The 12,347-nt window shown below is 53.4% G+C and overlaps 1 pseudogene; it reads left to right on the plus strand.

The window, feature by feature from the left end:
- The first annotated feature begins 383 nt into the window (after positions 1-383).
- Positions 384-12,347, plus strand: part of LOC143693008 (uncharacterized) — a 151,127-nt pseudogene continuing 139,163 nt past the window's right edge.

Raw genomic sequence — 12,347 nt, forward strand, 5'->3', positions numbered from 1 at the left:
GCTCCCAGTCCAGGATTCCTCTAAGAGACATCAAGAAGATGGATCCAGAGTACTCCTGGACCATGGAGATCTTCAGCTTATGGTTAACATCAGGAAAAATCCCAGACATGGTGAGGGGTTGCAGGACTGTTTTGATTCCTAAGTCAACCAAAGCAGGGCACCTAAAGGACATTAACCACTGGAGACCCATCCTGATCGGTTCCATCTTGCTAAGACTGTTCTCCAGGATTTTAACAGCCAAACTGACCAAGGCTTGCTCCCTCAACCCAAGGCAAAGAGGCTTTATAAGGGCAGTGGAATGCTCCGAAAACCTGAAACTCCTGCAAAGTAGAATTCAGTCCGCAAAAGGAGAACACAAACCCCTGGCTGTTGTATTTGTGGACATGGCCAAGGCTTTTGACACCGCAAGCCAGCAGCATGTTCTACATGCCCTACAGGAAAGGGAGGTAGATCCCCACATCATCAATCTGGTGAGCAATACTTTGAAAAATGTTTTTGTGATTTGTGTCAATCAGCAATGGAATCAGCAAATGCTTTTATCTGCTGTGTGGAAAAGGGATGCATTCTTTGGGATAGATCCAAAGAAGGCTTATGAAACTTTCTATAGCCAAATAAAGCTTTGAACTAGGGGAAGTATGGTAAAGTAAAGAGATGAGGTAGCAAGATGACTAATGCTTGGAATAAAATAGAGGAAGTTGTGGTGAAGCTAAGGGGACTGCACTGCGACTAAATGCTTATGTGTAATAAAAAGCTTAACAAAATCATGTAGCAGACAGCGGTGAAGGGGCCTCGCTCCAGACAAGCACAAGAAGGACAGGAAGCCAACAACCACCTGGAAAGATGATGAAATTGCTTATTCCAGCTGATTGATATTTACTCATTTCTACTAAACAAGCACACTGGAAACTGCTTTTTTATGCTTAAAAACAGTATATATACACTTTACTGAATTTGTAAGTGGTGTGTGCCATGAGTGGAGCGGTGACTCCCCGGCCAACCAGCGCTGCTTGGTGGCCTTCTTTAAAATAAAAGATATAGAAATAAAATTCCCATTGACTATTGAAATTTTATGTATTAGTATGATCCTTGTCCCATGGCAGCACTCCCAGTATGGTCCCAGAATAATCCCAGTTACTTTCAAGCACTCCCAGGATGGTCCCGGTTGCCTCCAGCTAGATCAACCCAGTCAGTCCCAGTATGATGCCATTTGCTCCCAGTGTGCTCCCAGGTGCTCCCAGTCACCCCCAGTCCAGGGACGATGTGCATGGTGTGTTCCCAGTCACTCTCAGACACTGCCAGGGTTAATCCAGTCAGTCCCAGTATGATCCAGTGATGACCCCGGTGTGGTCCCAGTTGCTGCCTGTAGGAACCACTTGTGCCCCACATGGTTCCAGTTGCTCCCTTTCACCCTGACTTTTGTTCCAGTCTTTCCCAGTCTTTCCCAGTGTATCCCAGTTCCTTCCAGCATATTCCCAGTCACTCCCAGCATGATCCCAGTAGAAGCCCAGTTGTTTCCAATGACCCCCAGCATGCACCCAGTCACTCCCAGTTCTCCCACATGCTCCTGACATGATCCCAGTTGCTCACAGCTGCTCCTGCTCACCCAGAGCATGATCCCACTTGCTCCCAGTATATGCCATTTGCCTCCAACAGCGTCACAATTGCACCCGGCAGGCTCCTACTCAGTTCCAGTATGATCCTGGTATGATGTGAGTACAAATGCAGTGCAATCCCAGTCACTGCCCATTTGATCCCAGTATGATCCCAGTACAGCCCAGTCCCTCCCACTGAAGCCACTCCTGGGATCTCCCAGCCCTCTCTGCATTCACCCCTTCCGGATCTCCTGGGAGGAACCCCAAGGGCTGGAAGTCTGCAGCCAGGGTCCCCAACAAGGCCCAGTTTGGATGAAGAAGGAGAGCAAGAAGGGAGGGAAGTAAGAGAAGGAGGTTGGCTTAGGAAGGAAAAGGAGGAGGAGGGAGGGAAGATGAGGAGTGGGAGGAAGAGGAGGGACAAAGGAGGATCAGGGAAAGGAGAAGGAACCATGATGTTGAGCACTCCCTGAATTCACAGGCTGTGGGATCATCACCCATCTGTTAGAACTGGAGCATTTATCTTCTGTTAATTGGGCAGTTTTCTTTATCTCTTCCACAACCAATCCATCCTCTGGGAAATATCTTCTCTTAATGGGCCATTGAGTGTCACTGCATGACTGATAAAAACCACATCATCCCATTGTGAGATGCTCCGCCCAGGGGGAGGAGCCAAGCATTTGCACCTGGATATAACCGCATCCTTGGGACACCACATCAGCCTCTTCCCACTGGATTCTCAGAGAAGCAGCTTTCTTCTCCACAGGATTCCCAGAGGAAGACCAGGCCCAACACCATCACCACTGGACCTTCAGAGGAAAACTCCACCCTTCTACAGGATCCTAACAGAACCACATCTGTCACTGCAGGAGCTCTGCAGCCACCATTTCATAGGACCCCTACCAGCAGCCTGACCCGCAGGGTGTCACGTCGTATTCTGATCTGGTGAGTGGGGTATATTTGTAAAACGGCATTTGTATTTTAAAATTTTCCTAGTTCAATAATTGTTATTCCTATTCCCATACTTTTGCCTGAGATACCCTTAATTTCAAAATTCTAGTAAATTGGAGGGAGGGGGTTTACATTTTCCATCTCAAGGGAGGCTCTTGCCTTCTTTAGCAGACACCTGTCTGTTCAAACTGAGACAATGTCTCAGGACACCCAGGCAGGTGAGGAGGAAGTCGGTGCCCCTTTCCCCCTCTCTCCTGCTCCATCTCCCAGCCCAGCATGGCCCCCGGCTGCAGGACAGCCCCTCTGCCAATGCCGTCCTGCCGGGGAATCAGTGCGGGGATCTCCTTCCCCTTCCCTGGGACACAGAGGCAAATCCCATCCTGACCTTGTCCTTCGTCCTCCAAACAAGAAGCTGAGGATGGAGACCAGGGAGGACAAATCCCTGCAGCAGAACCTCATGGAAGAGGCCATTTTGAGCAGCTCTACTGTGCAGGAATCCAATGGGGAGGAAAAGTTCCAGAGGTCCCTCAGGAGGAGGGGCACCAAACCCAGCCCAGGGTGCTCTGAGGAGGAAAGACCCACCCTGTGCCAGGAAGGTGGGCAGAGCTTCAGCCAGGGCTCAGAGCTGGTGGCCCATGGGCAGCTTCACAATGGGGAGAAGCCCTACAAGTGCTTGGAGTGTGGGAAGAGCTTCAGCCAGAGCAACACCCTGATCCGCCACCAGATGATCCACACTGGGGAATGGCCCTACGAGTGTGGGGAGTGTGGGAAGGGCTTCAGCTGCAGCTCTGACCTGAGTGTCCACCAGATGATCCACACTGGGGAGAGGCCCTATGAGTGTCCTGAGTGTCAGAAGAGGTTTCAGACCAGCTCCAATCTTCTGCTGCACCAGCGGATTCACACAGAGGGGAGGCCCTTCTGCTGCCCCGACTGCCAGAAGGGCTTCAAGCACAACTCGCACCTCATCAGCCATCAGCGCATCCACACTGGGGAGAGGCCCTATGAGTCTCCTGAGTGTGGGAAGAGGTTTCGGACCAGCTCCCAGCTCCTTGTGCACGAGCGGATTCACACCGAGGAGAGGCCATTCCCCTGCCCTGACTGTGGGAAGGTCTTGAAGCACAACTCCCACCTCATCACCCACCAGTAGATCCACACCGGGGAGAGACCCTATGAGTGTGGGGAATGTGGGATGAGCTTCAGCCATAACTCTCACTTGACCAGACGCCAACGGAAGCACCAGTGAGGGAAGCCCTGCAAATGCCCCAGCTGCAGGAAGAGCTTTGTGCACTGCTCCAGCATCATCCCCCATTGGAGGTCCCACATTGGAAAGAGCCCTGGTTATCTATGTTCCCTGTGATCCATGCTGGGAAGACATCTGTCCCTTTTCCTGCCCCTGCCAATGACATGATGTGGGCCCAAGGTTATGAGGGTCTGGCCACGGCTGTGTCATTACATTCACTCCTAGTTCAGGTAATTGCCAGGGGCAGGAAAGAGACGCTCTCTGTCTGCCGTGAGGAGAAGGGTGTCCTTTCCAGGCAGGGGGAAACACATGGCTGGGAAGAGACAGTCGGTGGTGTTGTAGTTTTCCCTGCAAAAAGTTTTTCTTATCCCTTCTGTTATCCATGTTGTTGTTGTTCCTGTTTGTTCCTTATCTCGTTGCTGTTCCCAATAAATTCTTCTTATCCCAGCCCCGGATCTTTGCCTTTTGTGCTTCCCATGGGAGGCAGGAGGGCAGTGAGGGCAGCACGGTTTTAGTGAGAGCAGGAAATTAGGGAATCCCATTCCTAAACCCCAGCCCATGGAGACTGAGCATCCCAGCTGGTGCCAGCCCTGGTGGCCATGGCAGCAGCCTTGGGAGTGGGTCCCTGGCTGGGGCTGTGGGAACCTCTTCCCTCTGGTGCCCAGGGACAGGAGTGGAGGGAGCGGCTGCAGATGAGTCGGGGCAGGCTCAGGTTGGATGTCAGGAAAAGGTTTTTGCCCAGAGGCTGCTGGGGCCCTGGCCAGGCTCCCCAGGGAAGGGTCCCAGCTCCAGGGCTCTCTGAGCTGCAGCAGTGTTTGGCCAGCACTGCCAGGCCCAGGCTGGCATTGTTGGGGTGTCCTGTGCAGGGCCAGCAGTTGGACTGGAGGATCCTGATGGGTCCCTCCCAGCTCCGCCAGTTCTGTGGTTCTGAGATCCCATGAGCCTGGCGATGGGCCTGGAAATGGTTTCCATGGCAACAGAACTCTGGCTGCAGGCCTGAGCTGCTGTCCATGGCAACCACCCCTGGGATGGGGTCTGCATGGAGCTGCCACGGGACTGAGCATTGCAACAGGGGGCTGGGGATGGTTACCATGGAAACTGACCATAGCAACAGGGAGGCTGGTGATGGTTGCCATGGAAACTGACCATAGCAACAGGGGACTGGTGATGGTTGCCATGGAAACTGACCATAGCAGCAGGGGACTGGTGATGGTTGCCATGGAATCTGACCATAGAAATGGATTCTGGTGATGGTTTCCTGCTAAGGATCCGAGTTGCCACAGGCACTCAGATGGGTTCCATGGGGACATTCCAAGAGTCTCCAGCCTCTTCATGAGCTGGAATGTCACACACAGAGAAAGGGGCTCCATGGAGACCTCCCAGGGCTTTCTGGGGATGGAAAAGAGCCCTGTGGTCAGAGGCAGTCACAGCCATTCCATGGTGACATCCCAGGGCATCTTGGGCTGCAAAGGCACCCATCTGTCACAGGCTGTCATAGGGGCTCCACGGTGACATCCCAGGAGTCTCCAGGCTGCCAAAGAGCCGGGATGTCCCAGACACTCACAGGGATTCCTGTCATGGGCACAGTGGGAGCTTGAGGCAAAAGCTTTGTTTCTTTCTTGGAGAAACTTCTGCTGAGTCATGAGGTGGAGAAATGACACCCAGCAGCCACCACAGAACGCCAAAACCCCTGCAGGACCCCATAACTTCTAAAATTCCTTCTCAGAAAGGAGACTGGGAACGGCTGGATCCAATGCTAGCCCCAGACTTTGTCAAAGGTACAAGACATTGGACGGGGGAATTGAACTTTAATGCAATTTGTCCCACTGGTTTCATGATTGAATACCAGACAGATTTCTAGAAATACAGCTCAGATTGATTGTGATCACGATTAGAGGGAAAGATCTTGATCAGAGTTCTTTCCTCCACAGCAAAGGAGCTCTAACCATTAGAATCTTCTGCTCTAGGCAGCAATTTTGAAGTCAGCAGGGCCTTGCTGGAGCTGTTGGAGCCCATTGCAGGCAGAGCCTCCTGCTCCAGCAGGAACTGCCTTTCCTGTGCCATCAGCAGGGCAGGTCCCGCTGCAGGAAAAGCCCCAGGCCAGCCCCAGCACAGGGAAGGCCTCGGGCACAAGGGCAGAGTGCCGTGCTGGGAGCTGTGCCAGGGAGAGCCTGAGGCACCAAAGGCACCTTGGCAGCAGCAGCTGCTTGCAGGCCATGGCCAGAAGCCTCCCTTGGCAGCCCGGCCTGGTGGCCACCACTGCAGAGCTGCTGCCTCAGGGCTCCTTTCTGGCTGGCCTCTGAAAAGCCACTTGTGCTCCAGGAGCCTGACTGGGAAGCCATTGGCCCCAGCACCTTGGGGACAAGATATCAATGACAAAACTCTTCATGCCAGCAGAGCCAAGGCAGGGGCAGAGCAAAGGGCACAGCCAGGCCCAGGGGACAGGGCTGCCATGGTGATGGCTGTCAGGTCACTGCCCCTGCAGCAGCCAGGCTGCCCTCAGCAGACATTCTGGCCAGAAGCGTTGTGAGGGCACCCAGAAAATCAGAGAACCCACACTACAGGAATTCCATCCATGGGAAGGGAAAGGGGTTTCCCTATGTCAGGTTGCACAATGCTCCTGCTCCTGGACAATTCCTAGGATGGCACATCCACTTCTCTGGCAAAAGAGTTGCAGTTTTGTTCCACTCTCATCATTGTAAAATATTTCCTCCTTCTAACAAATGGAAATCCAGACTCATTCACTTTTGACATATTGACCCTTGTTCTGCCACTGCAAAATTGCAAGAAAATACCTTTGGCAGTTCTTTTTCCATTTTCACAGACATTGGAGAGGACCCAGACATCTTCCAAGATGGGGTTTGGAGGCCTCATCTCATAACCTGCAGGTAGAGGCTTCAGGATCTGGGCTCAGTGGGGTGGAGACTGAGGACAGAACAGGAGTTGCCTGGCAGGGGCTGAAGGGTGGTTTCAGAGAGGCTGGAGGTTTTCTTCCTAGAGGATATAAGCATGAGAAGGAAATAATGGCAGCAAGGGCAGCTGGGGAGGCCCCAACTGGGCAGCAGCAGAAAGGAATTACCTTGGCAGGGCAGGGCTGTGGTGCAGCACGTGCCCCAGCAGGAGCCTGGAGCAGCCCAAGGCTTTGTGTGGGCAGGCAGAGGCAGGCAGGAGGCAGAGCTGTCAGCAAAGGAAGGGGCCAGCCAGGTGGGGCAGCTGGGGGATGCCGACAGCCTGCAGGGACAGAGGCGCAGGGCAGGGACACCGTAGGACAGCCTGGGCTGCACAGGGCACAGGCATGGGCAGCAGCTGCAAGACAGCCCTGCCAGAGCCAACTCCTGCAGCACTTTGGCCATGGCTGCTGGCCCTGGGGCTGAGGCCAGCAGGGGACAAGTGACCCTTGCAGGCCTGGGGCCTCATTGCCTCCTTGTCCCTGCTCAGCAGCCTGGCAGGGGCCGCCCCATGCTCCTGCCCTTGGCATTGCACATCCCCACATCCCAGTGCCCCAGCAAGAGCCCTGAGCAATGAGGGAGGGACAGGACCTGCCTGGCCAGGGGCTGGGGCTCAGGCCTTGGCCCTTTGCATTCCTGAAACACATCCAGCTTTGCTCAGCACCAGAGACACATTTCCCTTGCTTGTCCCCAGCTGTCATCACTGCCTCCAGTGTTCTGCTCTACCTGGAACTTGGAGACATTTTCACATGAATTGTGTCCTTCAGTGGTACCCATTAAAAGTTAATGAAACTTTGGACTTTGAATGTGAGTTTGAGTTCTCCAGAAGTTTATTGAGCGCACTCTGAGGTACCGAGTCTGATGCAAACAGCACCAAAGCCCCAGAGGGTCATTGAAGTCCTTGTGCTGTGTCTGTGCTGCAGAGCTGGGCTGGGCTGCTGGCCCAGAGTGTCCTAGGTTAGAATAGAAAAATGTCTTCTATTCCCATCCTCAAGAGCTGCTGAAACCAGGAGTGACATTGTTTTTTTCCTTATCTCCTGTTAATGGGCCCATCAATGTCTTGCCTCATGACTCAGAGATAACTCCCTGCAGGAGCCATTTCTTTTTATCAGGTAATCAAGGACCCACCCCATGACTCAGAACAATTTCAGCCCATTGTGAGATTCCCTGCCCAGGGGGGAGGAGCTCAGCATCCCCACCTGGATACAATCTGGGCTTTGGAACAGAGCAGTCAGTCTTTCCACTGGATTGCCAGAGGAATAGCTGCCCTTACCAACTGGTTTCCAGAGGACAGGAGCTACCAGATTGTTTCTACAGGATCACCACTTCAACAAGACCATTTCATCTGGACTGCTACCACCCCCCTAACTAGCAGGGTGTCAGGTTGTATTCTGACTCTGTCACTGATTTTTCTTTTGCATTATAGCATGTATATGGTTTTATCCCTTTTCCTGATAAATTGTATTTCTGACTTGGAATCTTTTACTGGTTTTGCTTTGAAACCAGAACACAGAGGCAGCTCCTGGCAAGGGCAGCAGAGCTGCAGAGAGACAGCTCTGGCCAGGAGCAGCTCCTGTGCACAGCCCAGCAGGGCTGGGGCACTGCCAGGGCCCCTCAGGGACACCAGCAGGGCACAGACTGAGCTCCCAGGGGCTCAGCACTGGCAGGGGCTGTGGCATGTCCCAGAGGGGGCTGTGTCACATCAGCTCCTCTGTGGCTGTGTCATGGAGGCACAGAGCAGCTGTGATGTCAGCAAGGGGCTGTGTGACAGAACAGAGTGTGTTGTGTGAGGTCACAGATTGGGCTATGTCATCACAGAGTTTGTTGTGTGAGGTCACTGAGCAGCTACAGCATCATAGAGGGGACTGTGTGACATCACAGCGCAGGCTGTGATGTCATGGCACGGCTGTATGACATCATGGAGCCAGCTGTGAGGTCAAAGTGTGTGCTGTGACATTACAGAGGGGCGGTATGACATCATAGAGAGGATTGTGTGACATCACTGAGGGGGTTGTGACATCGCAGAGGTGGCTGTGGCATCAGAGAGTAGGGTCTGAGGCCATAGAGCAGACCCTATGATCATGGAGGGTGGCTCTATGACATCAGAGAGGGGGTTGTGACATCACTGAGTGTCTGAGTAACATCACAGAAAAGGCTGTGACGTCACAGAACAGGCTGTGACATCATGGAGTGACTTTGTGACATCACAGAGTATTCTGTGATTTCACTGCACAGCTGTATGGCACCACACAGTGATATGCCAGCCTTGGGACTGTGACATCACAGGAGGCTGTGTGACATCACGGGGGCTGTGTGACATCACAGGGGCTGTGTGACAACACAGGGGTTTGTGTGACATCACAGGATTCTGTGTGACATCACAGGGGCTGTGTGAGGTCACTGGGGAGGTCACTCTGCCCCGGCCCCCCTCACAGTTCCCCCCAGAGCAGTCCAACCCTGCTCGTGCACAGCGGGGTCCCCTGTCCCCCCGGGTCCCCCTGGCCCCGGCCCCGCAGCCTCCCCCAGAGGATGTTCCACGAGATTGACCCCAGAGCCTGACACGGGGCCGGGGGGCCAGGGCCCTGGGGGTGCCACAGGGGGACAGGGACCCCCCGGCAGCGTCCCCGTGTCCCCCAGGGCCGGACCCTGGGCCAGGGCTCCTTCACCCTGTTACAAACGAGGGGCTGAGAGCGCTTAAAACATCCCCAGCAAGGGATCAGCAAAAACCAGATTTAATATTAAGAGGCAGCACCATGGAGTTCCTTGGCAAGAGTCACTCTGCTCCTGACTGGACATTTCAGGCACACCAAGGAAACAAAGCAACAACAAAAGCAAACAAAATCCAGGCAATCAAACCAGAAATGAACCATGAACTGTCCGAGTGTCTTTGCATGCATGCATGTGTGCCTAAAGGACAGTGGGGGCAAGGATAAAAGGAATGCAGCCTAAAAGCTAAACTGAGCTCAAACTTAACAGGACTTGACTGATACCTTAGACTTCAGCATTTAGCAAAAGAACAGAGAACAGCACTTGACAGTGTCTAACCTTACTTATAACTTATGACCTAATGATTTCACAGTGGAATAACACTTAACAATATTCAATGTAGCTTAAAACCTATATTGAATGCAACAACTTAGGAAAAGAACAACTCTTAGCAGCATTTAACTTTGCTTACAGCTTGTGACTCACCCTTACTTACAGGCCTGACTAGCTCAGCTATCCAAGGCACTCAGACACCTCAGAGAGCAGCATTTCTGCCACATTTCCCCAGCACAGGCACTCCTGTGTGCACACAGACTCCAAGAGTCAGTGCAAGGCACCTGGGAGCAATTCCCCTGAGGGCAGGGAAATGCTCCCTGAGGATGCTTTGGCATCTCCCCAGCAGGCAGAGGGCTGAGCCTGGAGCAGTGGGGGGATTGGCCCAGGCTCCGTCGTTGTTGGGGATCCCCGAGTGCAGCAAACGGGAGAGTTCCCGGCTGGGAGAGGCCCCACTCAGAGGGAGTCGCTGGCCCAGGAGAGCTCCAAGGGCTCCTTTTGGAGCGCTGTGTGCAGGGCCCCAAGAGAGGGGCTTCAGTGCCAGCAATGGCTCATCCTGGCCACACTTGGCATCAGCAGCTTTCTTTGGCAGGGTGAGAACAGGGATGTTGTGCCACTGAGGGAACAAAACCAGTTCCCAGGGCTGCTGCTACAGAAAGCAGGAGCTGGTTGGGCAGCAGCAGTGCCTGGAGCAGACAGTGTTTGTGATGAGCTGCAGAGGAGCTGAGCCCAGGGGCTGTTGGCCAAGGCCGAGGCCCAAGGAGCATTTCTCATCTGGCAGGGCGGCCTGAGAAGGGGAGGGGGGAATGCAGCAGCACAGGGCCCATGGAATGTAGGGGCCATTGTGACACTGTGGGCCCTTGTGACACTAAGGGACCATTGTGACACTGTGGGGCCCTGTGAGACCAAGGGACCATGGTGACACTGTGGGGCCTCATGGAATCATAGAGACCACTGTGACATTGCTGGCCCTCATGGGACCTAGGGGACCATACTGACGCTGTGTGACTCCATGGAATGTAGAGATCATTGTGACACTGAGAGGCCCCATCAAACCAGGGCTCCATTGGGACACCATCGGGCCTCATGGAACCATACAGACCATTGTAGCACTTTGGGGTATCATGGAACCAAATGTCCATTGTGACATTGCAAGGAACCATTGAACCATGGAACCATGGAAAGACCATTAAGACACTTCACAGCCTCATGGAACCAGGGGGCTGTTGTAAAAGTGAGGGGACTCATGGAATCATGGACACCATTGTGACACTATGAGGCCCCATGGAATAAGCAAAGCATTGTGACACTGTGGGCCACCATGGAACCAAGGAGACCATTGTGACATTGTAGGGCCTGATGAAACCAAGAGGCCTTTGTGACATTGCAGGGCTGCATGGAACCAAGTGGCCATTGTGACATTGCAGCGCCTTCTGTCATCAGTTGTCCATTGTGACACTAAGAAACCAAGGGGGACCATTGTGACACTGCAGGGCTTAATGGAACCAAAGCTCCAGGGTGACACAGAGAGGCCGCCTGTCATCAATGGTCCATTGTGACACTGTGGAGCCAAAAGAGACCATTGTGACACTGCTAGTCCTCATGGAATTGTTGGAACCATTGTGATACTGCGGGACCTTAAGGAACCTGGGGGCCATTGTGACACCTCAGGACCCCATAATACCAAGGGAACACGGAACAGGTCTGGCTGGTTTGGCCTCCCATGGGCCACCTGACGGGTCCAGCTGACCTCGGCAATTGAAGGTCTCTTCTCATTTGCTGCTGAAACACTGGGGCTCCGTGCTTTCCTTCCTATGGAAAGGAACTGCCCTTCTTGGCCACGTGCCCATGGCCCAATTCGGCTTCCACCTCCAACATTACCTGTTGTGGAGGAGAGCCCCTTGAGGGCTGAGTGTGCCAAAGGCAGAGCTCAGCTGCCCTTGGGGGCTGCAGGAACACTCAAGAGCCCAAAGAGGCTCCATGGCTGTGCTGGAGACCAAGGCTGGAGGAGGGAAATGCAGGGCTGCTGTGCAATGGGGAGGGGATGGAATTCCAGCAGACTCATCAGCTTGCAAGGTGCTCTGCTCTCCCTCAGCTCCTCTCTGGGACATGCCAATCCCAGCTCAGCACCTCTGGCTACTGGGGCCCTCCCAGGAGAACTGCCTGTTCATGGGCACACAACTGATGTCGGCCTGGAAAGGGGCATAGGTTTTAATGCCTGTTAGCTTCATTATATAGAAGCAAATCTTTATTATCTGGGTCATTGAGGACTTTGAAGAAATGGCCAAGTTTTCCCACCAGGAACAGGAATTTCCTGGATCAACTGGATTCTTCTACTGATGGCAGGAGAAGAAATATTGGTCTTCCCCTCTAGCTGTGCCTCCAACATTCAGTCTAATATTTCATTCCCTTCTTCCTTCAGGTGTTTTGAGCTCTCCTGGTTAAATGGCAATGTCCAAGGACATCTCTTCATTTAGAGCAGCTGCATCTATGTCTTTCCTGTTGCCCCCACATTTCCTCCTGCAGCTGTTCTCTGGTTATTCCAATGCATCTGCCTTGAATGGCTTCATGCTTTGAGCT

The sequence above is a fragment of the Agelaius phoeniceus genome, unplaced genomic scaffold, assembly GCF_051311805.1.
Source record: "Agelaius phoeniceus isolate bAgePho1 unplaced genomic scaffold, bAgePho1.hap1 Scaffold_113, whole genome shotgun sequence".
Lineage (NCBI taxonomy): Eukaryota > Metazoa > Chordata > Aves > Passeriformes > Icteridae > Agelaius > Agelaius phoeniceus.